Consider the following 12,219-nt stretch of genomic DNA (forward strand, 5'->3'; position numbering starts at 1 on the left):
CATTCGGGGAAAGCCAATATGGTGGCTGATGCCCTTAGTAAAAAGGAGAGACTCAAGATGATAATGTCTTTTGGAGAGTTTATAAGAGATTTTGAGAAAATGGAAATAGAAGTGAAGGTAACCGGAGCCGGTACCGAAAAGCTGTTTGAGATTGCAATACATCCCGAATTATTGGAAAAGATCATATTGTGCCAGAAAAAGTTATGAATGAAGGCAGGGAGCCAACAATTAGATAAAAGATTAATATCGAGAAAGATGATAAGGGAATAATGAGGTATTCCTATAGAATTTGGGTTCCGAAAGTTCAAGAGCGTAAGGATGAGAACTTAGATGAGAGCCATAGTTTGAGGAATAAGATTTAGAGTAAACCCTGAACGTGATAGTCAGGGAGGTCGCCATCAAGATAGAAGGAACCCATGACATAATGGAGTGGAAAATAAGGATTTTAAATTAAAAGATGACCCCAATTATGGGGAGTAGGATGAAACATTTCATACTAAGGAAACAGAAAGTCGAGTAAGGAAAGGAGACCCGAGACGGTACTCCTATACGGCAATTCATGGACCTGTCTAAAAAGAACCTAGACTATTATCCCCAACCACCACCCTGAGGAGACAGTACGGAGAGAAATTCTTTCAGGACCTTTAAGTCGCTAAGCTCTCTGAGTTCTAAGGAACAAGCTGACCCAGTCGAGGCAAGAGCCTGGCTAAAGGAAATATAGGAATCATTTGAGATTCTAAATGATTGACGAATCTCAAAAGGATTGTTTTTGTCACTTACCCTCCCAAGAGAGAGACCACCCGCTGGTGAAAGGCCAAGGAAGGCACGGAGCAAGGGATTATAATAAACTGATTAAAGTTCAGCCAATTGTTTTCGGGAAAGTAATTCCCAAGGTTATGGAATAATGTAAAAGCTTTAGAGCCAGAACAAAGGCAGACGAGTATGATGAATTATGAATCTAAGTTGTAAAAGTTATCAAGATTCGTTCTGAAGACACGAATCCAGAATGACGGGATGTTTGAAATCAATGCTTATGTTGTGTTGGTTCATGAAATAACGATAAGAAAAAGGAATATAAAGGCAAGAGAGTTTGAGGAATGATAAGGGAGTTGGGTATGAGGAAACCCTAAAGACTCGTAGAAATAGAAATAGAAAAGTATGCATTCGTCAGGATGAGGGTGATTCACCATGAGTTAAAATTGATGGTTGAAGGCATAAGAGTTATGTATATTTTATCCCCTTTAAGTTGGGAGGATTCGAGGAAACCTTGAGGTAATTCGAAGGATAAATAATGAGACGCGGATAGACTGAGGAGACAAGAAAGTAAGAAATTAAGAAAATTGGATGAAGGAAGTGACCTTCAAGAATGGGAAGTGTAAGACCGGTGGCTTGATACCCAGGAAGGGAGACGCCATGTATGAAAGATATCCCAACATTGAGGTGACTGTTGAGATAAACAACAAAAGTAAATAAGGAATTATTAAGAAGAAGTTCATGTTGAACATGACCAATATCTTCCAGAACATCCATGTTATCATTACCAAATCAGGAAAGAAAAGCGGATGACCATTGTTATCTTTTGGAGGCCATATGGATTGACCTCAATTTGAATAAGGATGCTATTATGAAGTTAGGTATAGACTATCGAGGTGGGAATGATGAATAAGATAATCTATCAAGGATATATGACTTGATTTATCCATGGAAGGATGCATGTACCTTTTTAAAGGTGGAATTAAGAATAGAACATCGGTAACTTAAAATGAATCCTAGGGGAATGCATAAAGGTTGGCATTTCACCCTTAATAGGGACAGTATGAGTTTTGACAGGATGAATTGGAAAGGATTAAGGTAATAACAACCTTTAAGGATCAGTGGAGAAATTTTTCAGAAGTATATAGACAATGGTTCTAGTATTAGTAAATGGTATTTTGATATGCCCTGTATATAGCGAATACAGGAGGAACGATTGAAGAATAACCCTAGAGGTTTTACAAGGAGAAAGGTAATATTCAAAATTTTCAAGAATAGAAATGTTGATAAAGGAAATATGACGTAATTATATTGATGCCAAGTGAGGCACGTGTTAAACCACGAGAAGGTATGGATCGAACCAGTAATGGTCGAAATTGTTCAGGGCAATTAGGACTTAAGATAGAAGATGCTCTAAGTATAATTGAGAGTCAGTCATGACAGTGATTAACCTCTAAAGACTGAGGCAATAACTTATGGAAAAATAGTGATATTTTTTTCCCATCTGATTTTAAGGAAAACATCTTCACTCAAGCAGTGATCGGAAATAAGGTAGAAAATTTATTTGGAGGTGGTTAAAATGACATTGACTGTAAGGAAATTTTACTATCAGGAAAGGCCAAAGAGGTGGCCGACACTTTAAAGGTAAGTGGATAATTATAGGCGCGTGTGCCAAAAGAATACAGTGATGATGGTTAAAAATGTGAAGGTTGAATTATGGTTTGGAAGATTGACATTCCTTCTGATGACTGTGCAATACCCAACCGTAATAGTAGTTGGTAAAGGTTTAATTAGTGTAATCGCCATGAACGGGCTATCTATCTTAGAAGGTCCTATCTTGAGATAAGCCAGGACCATGTTTCAAAAAGGACTAGATGAACCCTTGAGTTAATTCTTCTATTTAGGGCGTATGATTAAGAATGGTATTAACCTGCTATCGTTGCTTTGATTGAAACTCTTCTGCACTTTTATCTGCTTCATGTCATGTATGTATGTCAGGATCAGGAGTATTCTTCATGAATCAGGAATGGTGATTATGTTACCTCCTTAGGAGAATTTGATACGACATGTATAGACTCCGTACGGTTAGATATTAAGATTTTATGGAAAAATGAATGACAACAGTAGGTCAGTGGTGGACCATAGTAAGGCAGCAATGATTCTGCGAGTATTGAGCTGATTACAACCGTGAGAGTTGTATTGGAATGGGTGTTGAGATTGAGTACCACTAATCGGGTCGTGGTAGTGTATAAGTTATCATTGATAGACTAATTAAGTAGAGTATCTACCTAGTGAATAATTATTCTTTCTTATCAATAGAGAGTCGTATTATTATACGAGGAAGGTTGCGGTGCAAGCATAGAATTCTAGTAACGATGATGTATAGAATGAGATCCCAGATTCGATTTTCGATGTCGAGGGAGTTTCAAAGGTGATTATGTATAAGCTCGAGGAAGAGTGTGGGTCCATAGAATGATGGACGGGATAGCGAAAATATTTAGGCATGGGAAATACGAGGCTATAATGCTTGATGCTGATATAAATACGTATATGTTTTGTTCTCCTATGATAAACCTTTATAGTTCAGAGGTAGGTTCCAAGCCAGATATTTTGTGGCAGTATATTTTTTTCATATATACAATTCTCTTCAGTTCGTTCTTTTCTCTTCTTTTCATTTCATGTAAGCTGAGAAGAACAACCCTTCCAGAAGGGGAGGTATTGCCGAATGACTATCTATCTGTGTGATAGAAGCCGAGTAGGATACCAGCTATTGTTTAATTGCTTGTCATGTACTAAAGGCTGGCCACCTTCTGTACTAACTATGCAATATAACAAGTGTTCATGATCATAGTGATCTCTCAACAAATTCCTTTACTTCTATTTGATTGATCAAATTTTGGAAAATAGAAACAACTGAAAAAGGAGTAATAAAGTGGTGGTAGTATGCGGAATGGGAACACATTCGTGATACTAAGGTTGGCGTGGTTATTAAAAGGTTATAGAACGCTAACGAGCAAAAGTATAACCAGTATAATATTAGGAACGGAAGGTAGTAGCGATTACGAACTGGAAAAGAATGGGTATTAAGAAGCAGAAGCTCTAATGCTAAAAGCAATAATGAGAGTCTGTGCAATAGACTTGAAAGAATTTGGAATGATCACTTAATTCGGATTGAGTTATCTTACGACAATAGATCATATGTCATTATCGAGATGTCGCCTTATGAGATCCTTGAGGGAAGACAATGTCGATCTCCCTTATGTTAGGATGAAGTTGTAGAGCGCAAGATGCTCGGACCCGCAGTAGTCCAAAGGACCAAGGATATGATAGATCTAATCAGAGGACGGCTGGTAGTAGCCCAAGATGGACATGATAAGTATGTTGATTTGACACGAAAGGATAAAGAGTATGAAATAGGGGACCTAGTAATGTTATAGGTATCCCTTGGAAAGGATTGATGAGGTTCGGAAAGAAAGGAAAGCTAAGTCTACAATTTGTTGGACCCTTGGATATATTAAGACGTTTGGGAAGTTAGCATATGAGCTAGCCCTAACCCCGAACATGTAGCAGGTCATAACGTGTTTCACGTATCAATGTTAAGGAAGTGTAATTCAGATGCCATATAAATAGAGGCATATGAGCGCATAGATATGCAACCCGACGTAACCTATATGGAGCAACCAGGAAGGGTTATAGAGTGAAAAGGAACAAGTGCTTAGGAGAAGGATTATCAAACTAGGCAAAGTTGGTGGTAGGACCACAATGTCGAAAATTGACTTGAGAGTTAGAAAGTGCAATATTAAGAAGGTATCCCTATTCATTTCTATCTGATTCCGGGACGGAATCCTTTTAAGGAGGGGAGACTGTAATAACCCCAAAATTTTCAACTTTTTGTAACCCTTGTGAATAGTGTTTTAGCTGAATGAGAAAACTTTTCACGCCACACTATGTAGGGGTTCTGTTATGGATATTCTGGGATATTATTAGTACTCTATGAAGTATATAAGTGTATGTAAAGATCGTCAGAATCCAATTCCGAACACTTTGGTTTTTCCCGGAAATCCAAAAGATACGGAGAGAATTGAGTATAAGGTAACAGGATAAAAAGGATTTAAATTAAAGGATTATAATAGAGGATCATAAAAAGGAATATAATGTATTGAGAAAGGTTAAGGGAACCTAAGTAATAAGATCCCGGGTATGATCCTTCAAACGATAAATGAGAACGAAAGTAAGCGAACCGTATAACAGATCAGCGGTCATTAGGCAAACGATTAGGAAGTTAATCAAAGGGATTAGTGGGAATGATGTCATCCAACCAATAGAAAGAGGACAAGGAAGGGAGGATGACATCATGAGGATGACATAAGCATGACATGGGAAGGAAGGAGGTGTGGTGGCTTTGTAACCACACAAATTCAAGGGCAAGAAGGTAATTGACTAAATCAAACACAAAACTACAACCAACCAAGCCAAATAATTCATTCTTCATCAAAAATCAAAAAGCAGCCAAGGCTTTGTTCTTGAAGCTCTCGGCTTTTCACTATTCAAAAGGCAAGAAAAATTCAAAATCAAAGATCCAAGCTTCCTAAATTGGTAAGATAATTCCCTAATCATCTTCATGCTTAGTTAGGACTATATCATGAGTTTAAGCCATTAATTCCTTCTCAATCTTCTTCATTTAATCAAAGAAGAAGACAATGAATAGTGTTTTCAAGTTTTTAACTTGAACTTTTTCTTGTTTTTCTTGAAGATCCAAGCATTCTTAAGACTTCTCAAAGCTTCTTAAGGCTTCCTAGCTCCTCCCACCACTTCAAGGAAGGTATACCATCTCCAAACCCTAGATTCCTATATATTATAAGATGATTTTGATTAGTAGGATGATATTGTAGCTTGTTGTTGTGATTTAGAGTTTGGGATTTGAAATGGTAGTGAAATGGAATGGTAAATGTTGTGGTTTTGATTTAAAAGAACTTAAGTATGATTAAAGTTAAGTTTAGGCATAAGTATGAATGATTAAATTGAATTGGTTGGGGTTGTTATGATGTGATGAGGATGGATGTTGGTTGTATGTTGGATTTGAGGTTGATTTGGAATGGTTTCGAATGGTTTAAAATATTGGAAATCGCGTAAACATAGCCGTCGTAACGTCCAATTTCTTTGGACTGTTTTTGTGCATAGCATTAGGACCCGAGAACTCCCTGCTAGATTATGACCACTGCCATGTTTAGATAGCTCATGTTACGAGCTTCGTTTTGATATGTAGTTCGTTCGATTCCGATGCACGGTTTAGGAGAAACGACCGTTTCAAGTAACGGCGTTTCGCGAACGAAACTTTTCCCCTCGCCTTACTTTGAAACATAGGTTAAAGACCAAAAAGGGTTAATTAATGTATGAAACATTTATGGTAAGTGTGTTAGGCAGTTGGTAAGACACTCGCGAAGGAATCGCTTTAAAACTCGTAAAGGTTAAATTATTAAAAATGGTGGAGCCGAGGGTACCCGAGTGACTTAAGCAAATCAGTGAGCACAAAACAAGCGTTAGAGTCTAAGTTAGTTAAAGTATAGATTTACAAGTGACTTTGGTTTAATTCCAACTTACTTGTTGTTTATAGGTTACCAGACTCGTCCCGAGCCTTTTATCACCCCAAGTCGCTCAGGCAAGTTTTCTACCCGTTATACTGTTGTTGTGATGAATATATGTATATGCATTATCTTGTGATAGATGCATGTTTATATTAGCAAATGTTGCAATATATTGAAGCATGCTGATATGGTATATATATGCATGCCTGTTTCGTATTCTTTCCATATATATCTGTTGATTCAGTTGATAATACCTATGCTAGAGGATAGCGATAACTTGCATATACCCTTAGTAAAGGGACCCAAAGGTGAAAATATTTTCTAAAACCGGGAGTCGAGGATCCCGAGTAGATTTTGTATATATGGATATGGATATATATATATATATTTATATATATATGGTTATAGTTTTCCAAACTATTAATCGAATAAGGTTTATTCGATAACTTTAACTTTATTTTATTATTGAATATTATTATGAATATTCATTCGAGGGCTTATGACTTCTTTATTTTATTAAATGAATATTATTTCGAATATTATTCGAGGGCTTATGACTCCTTTATATTATTATTGAATATTACTTGGATATTCAATCGAGGATGTATGACTCCTTTATTTTATGAATATTATTTATAATATTCATTCGAGATATTATGACTCCGCTTATTACTGAAATATATTCTTTATTTTATTAAAGAATAAGGTGTCAATAATCAAACTTATTTTCGATTATTCAAATAAAGATAATACTTTCATATAAGTATATCTTTGGTTATTTAATACTCGTTTCAAGTATAAGTTTTAATACTTCTACTTCAATTATTTTTATAAAGATTATTCTTTATGGGAATATTATTTAAATAATAATATTCAGTCATTTTCTAAATATTCTGGGGACTGATTTACTTCATTAAATCAGCTTTACTCCAAACACTCTATAAAGTGTTTTCGAGTCTTCAAAAATGATTTTTAAAAGTTAGAGCGGATCCCAAAACTCATTTTTATATTTAAGATCTTCCTTTTTAAGGGGATTTAAATACTCGCTCAAAACCTGAGGGATCCGGCTCTGTGGTGTATTTTATATTCGCAACACGGTTGCAGTTTTGGTAAATGAATTGATTACCTACCCAACGTTCGGGAAGTAAGTCCATCTATTGAGTCGGCATAAGCGACAGGCCGGGGTACGGTCTATCAAAGTGTAAGTGGCTGGGTGGCAGTCCATCAACGCGTAAGAGGCCGGGTGGCGGTCCAGCACAAGGTCCTTATGTGGCCAGGGTGATGACCGGTGGGGGATTCATCCATCTACTAGTAGAAAAGGTTACTTATTGGTATCTTTGCCTGATCAGCAAGATATCTGGTTTATGCCAAAATTCTTTTCCTTTCCAAGAGATATATATGTGGATATATATATCGGGACTAAATAAAGTATCTCGTAACTTTTTTTCATTCAATAATATTTCAAAGATTGAATCTATTCAAGTCTTAACTTGTGGTCTCATCTATGGGATGTTTTTCTTAAAACTTATAATACTTTGAACGGTGGTAGTTCAAGTAGCTTTATAAATGATATAAGTGTGGTGAAGTATTGGTAACTTCATTCCTTGTTTTTACTTATATCTAGTAAGTAATTATCTTACACATGATAGAGATTTTAGTAAGTATCCATTTAGATACTTATATTATTGTTATCACTATATATTATCTTGCGAGCTGTAAGGCTCACTCTTGCTTTATTTCTTCATCATACAACAACAGTTAGGAAAGATGGCCAGACTCCAGCAGACCCAGCGCAAGCGCGTGGGAAGCGTCTCGCGTCTTCCCGATGATGTTGTAGCTGCTATAGCTGCAGAGGTAGATCCATTATAGATCAGACCATCTACTTTTGAGAATCAATTATGTATAATTATAACTTGTGGCAGATAATGGCAATTAACTGTAAATTTATCAAGTAATCATTTTGGGTTGTAATAACTTTTAAATTGTGGACTCAAAGACTTGTACTTATTTAAATTTCATCTCTGAGACTATAACGGGTTGTGGTGTGTGTTAGTGTGGGGTCACAGAATAAGGTTATTTATTATTAATTAAGTGAAGTGATATTGTGGAAAGAAAGACCGTGACGACCCGGATCCCCGACCCCGGATCTGGGGGTGTTACAGGCTATCTTTGTGATACCCTTCACTATAAGAGCACACAGTTGCATCATCTCTGCATCAACATCCACTTCAGATAAATTTTCAGATTCTGAATCATCATTATCAGAATATGATGACTCTGAATCAGACTGTATGATGAGAGCCTTTCCTTTGCTCCTCTTTGAGACAACCACTTTAGGAGATTCCTCCTCAGCTTTAAGTGCAACTGTCTTTGACTTTCTTCCATGCCTTTTGCTCATTTGATCCATCTTAAGTTCATGAGTCTTGAGCATACCATAAATTTCATCAAGTGTAGTTTCAGTAAGGTCATAGTTGTCTCTTATGGTAGTAGACTTCAAATCCTAATTTTCAGGAAGAGCTAAAGAAATTTTAGATTTGAATCTTTTTTAGATGTATTTGATAATGTCATGTGTAATATGATTTGTGTTTAGTTTTCAGATCTTACTTAATAGGACAAATCAGTACTAAACTGGGAATCAGCACTTATACTGAAGATAGAACTTAAGATATCAGAACTTAAGTTATCAGAAGATATTTATCAGAAGATAATATCAGGACTTAAGATGACTTTCAGATAAGGCAGGCGACTGATTGAAAGGAAAGAAGATCGAGACTAAGACAGAAAGAATTATGCATGAAGAAAGAATTCTATGAAGAATAGAATACTTGGAAGAAAAGATAACTAGTTGATATATTTTAGGAAGTAGAATTATATTCCATATCAATTAGAATTTATCTTGTAACTGTGTAGTATATAAACACATGCATAGGGTTTACACTATAAGTGTTATCATTATCGAAGTTATTATTCTTTGTAACCCTAGTAGCTCTTGTGATAATTTGTTCATCACTGAGAGAGGATAATTTCATATTGTAACAGAGTTTGTTGTGTTGAATAAAATCTGTTTTCTGTTACTTGAGTTCTTATATTCGATTTGATTGTAGTAAACACTGTATTCAACCCCCTTCTACAGTGTGTGTGACCTAACAAGTGGTATCAGAGCTGATCTGTTAACACACATACAGTTTAAGATCCAAAAACAATCATGTCTGAAGAAGAAACTCTAAACAAGCCCACCAAAACTGAAGAACCTTCAAAAACCATAACCCATAGTCGATATGAGACTATAAGAGTTCCCATGTTGAAACCTTCTGAGTATTCCATATGGAAAGTGAAGATGGCTATGTTTCTGGAAGCTACAGATCCAGAATATCTCGACAGGATTAATGAAGGACCACATATGCCAACCAAACTCTCTGTGGAAGTTGCAGGTCGGCCAGCAAAGTCTGTACCAAAGGAGAAAAGTGATTACACTGCTAAAAATATCTCATTGATTGCAAAGGATGCAAAGGTAAGACACTTGCTGCATAATGCCATTGATAATGTCATGTCAAACAGGGTAATTCAATGCAAGACTGCAAAAGAGATATGGGATGCTTTGGAAATAAGGGGTCAGGGAACTGATTCAATCAAGAAGAACATGAAGACTATACTCACTCAAGAATATGAGAACTTTTACTCAAAGCCTGATGAGTCATTAACTGATTTATATGACAGATTTGTCAAACTCTTGAATGATTTGTCACTAGTTGACAAAGAGTATGATATTGAAGATTCAAATCTTAAATTCCTGTTAGCACTTCCTGAAAGATGGGATTTGAAGGCCATAATAATAAGAGACAACTTTAATCTTGATGAAACAACTCTTGATGAAATTTATAGGATGCTCAATACTCATGAACTTGAGATGGAACAAAGAAGCAAGTGGAATGGAAGAAAGTCAAGGACAGTTGCTTTTGTGACTGAGGAGGAAAATCCCAAAGTTGCTGCCTCAAAGAAAGGCAAGGGAAAAGCTCTCATTACAAAGTGTGATACTGAGTCATCAAGTTCTGATAGTGATGATGACTCAGAAACTGAAAGTATACCTGAGATAAACCCTGATGAAGAGATGATGAAGCTGTCTGCTCTTATGGTGAAAGGAATCACAAAGATTGCATACAGGAAATTCAGGAGAGGAAAGAAGTTTTCTAGGAAAGGTGCAAGTTCTGAAAAGAAAGGTTTCAGAAAATCTGAAGGCAAATGAGGAAAGTCTGACAGGGGAGATTACTCAAATGTTAAATGCTACAACTGTGGTGAGAAAGGCCACATATCTCCTGATTGCAGAAAAGGGAAGAGTGACAAAGGAAAGGCTCTTGTCACAAAGAAGAAAATCTGGTCAGATGCTTCAGATTCTGAGGATGAGGAAAACTATGCCTTGATGGCAAATACTGATAGCAGTTCTGATACTGCTGACTTAAAGGTACCTCAAACTACTTATGCCTTTCATACTGATGATATTACTGAATGATATTACTGAGTTGAGAAGATATCTTAAAACCATGTTCATTAGTTATAAAGATCAAACTTTAACATGTGAAAGATTAACTTCTGAAAATCTTGCTTATAAAAAGAGGAATGATTATTTAGAAAAAGAGTTAGTCATGTTCCATCAAACTCAGAAAGATAGAGATGATGCCTTTTATGTTAGGGATGAAGTTCTAAAAATTAATGAATCTCTAAAAACTGAGTTAGAAAAGGAAAGAGAGATTATCAGGACTTGGACTAACAATGGTAAAGCAACTTAGGATATTCTTAGTAGTGGAAACTGGAAAGAGGGCTTAGGTTATGGAGATGATAAGAACAGTAAGGGAACTGTAGAAACTGAGCCTATAGTTGTTAAACAAAAACCAAAGGTAAATCCTGTTAAGTTTGTAACTACTCAGTCTAATATTGAGAAATCAGAAGTTACCGAGAAAGTAACTTCTGACAAACCTAAACAAGATAAGCCAACTGAAGTTAACATAGGCTTAATGACGAAGAAGCAGCTTAAGCATAAGCTGAAAGATGTCAAGAATGTAAACAAGGTAAAGCCACCTAGGAAAAATAGGAATGGAAAGAAAGGTGTGAATAAAAGTAACAATTATAAGCCTGTTCCCAATGCTCCTAGAAAAACATGTCATAACTGTGGAAACTCTAACCATCTGGCTTCTTTTTGCAGGAAGAATAAGAACATAAATTCCTTACCTTCAAAGTCAGGAGTTATGAGTCAGTCTGTTAGATATAAGCCACAAAATCCTTGTTTTCATTGTGGTAGTTTATGGTATTCCATTTATATTTGTAAGGAATATCATAGTTTGTACTATGATTATTATCAAATAAAACCTTCTGTAAAGAAAGTTAGCATTATTCCTTCTAGTATAAGTTCTGATGCAAAGTCTGATATTGCAAATTCTGATAAGAAAAATGTTAACATAAACTCTGATGCTAAATCCACTGCAAATGTTAACAAACTTAAAAAGGCCAAAGGATCCAAGTAAGTCTGGGTCCTTAAAACTAATCATTAGTGGTCTTTGTAATTGCAGGGCAATAGGAAAAACATCCTAGTTCTGGACAGTGGATGTTCAGGACATATGACTGGAAATAAAGCCCTGCTATCAGACTTTGTGGAGAAAGCTGGCCCAGGTGTTTATTATGGAGATGGTAATATTGGAAAAACTCTGGGATATGGCAATATCAATCTTGGGAATGTCATAATTGAAAAAGTAGCTCTGGTCTCAGGACTTAAACACAATCTGCTGAGTGTGAGTCAAATCTGTGACAGAGGTTATCATGTGGATTTCTTTGATGAACACTGTGAAGTTGTAAGCAAATCTACAGGAAAAGTTGTTCTGAAAGGATACAG

This window comes from Apium graveolens, chromosome 11 (genome assembly GCF_009905375.1).
Source record: "Apium graveolens cultivar Ventura chromosome 11, ASM990537v1, whole genome shotgun sequence".
Lineage (NCBI taxonomy): Eukaryota > Viridiplantae > Streptophyta > Magnoliopsida > Apiales > Apiaceae > Apium > Apium graveolens.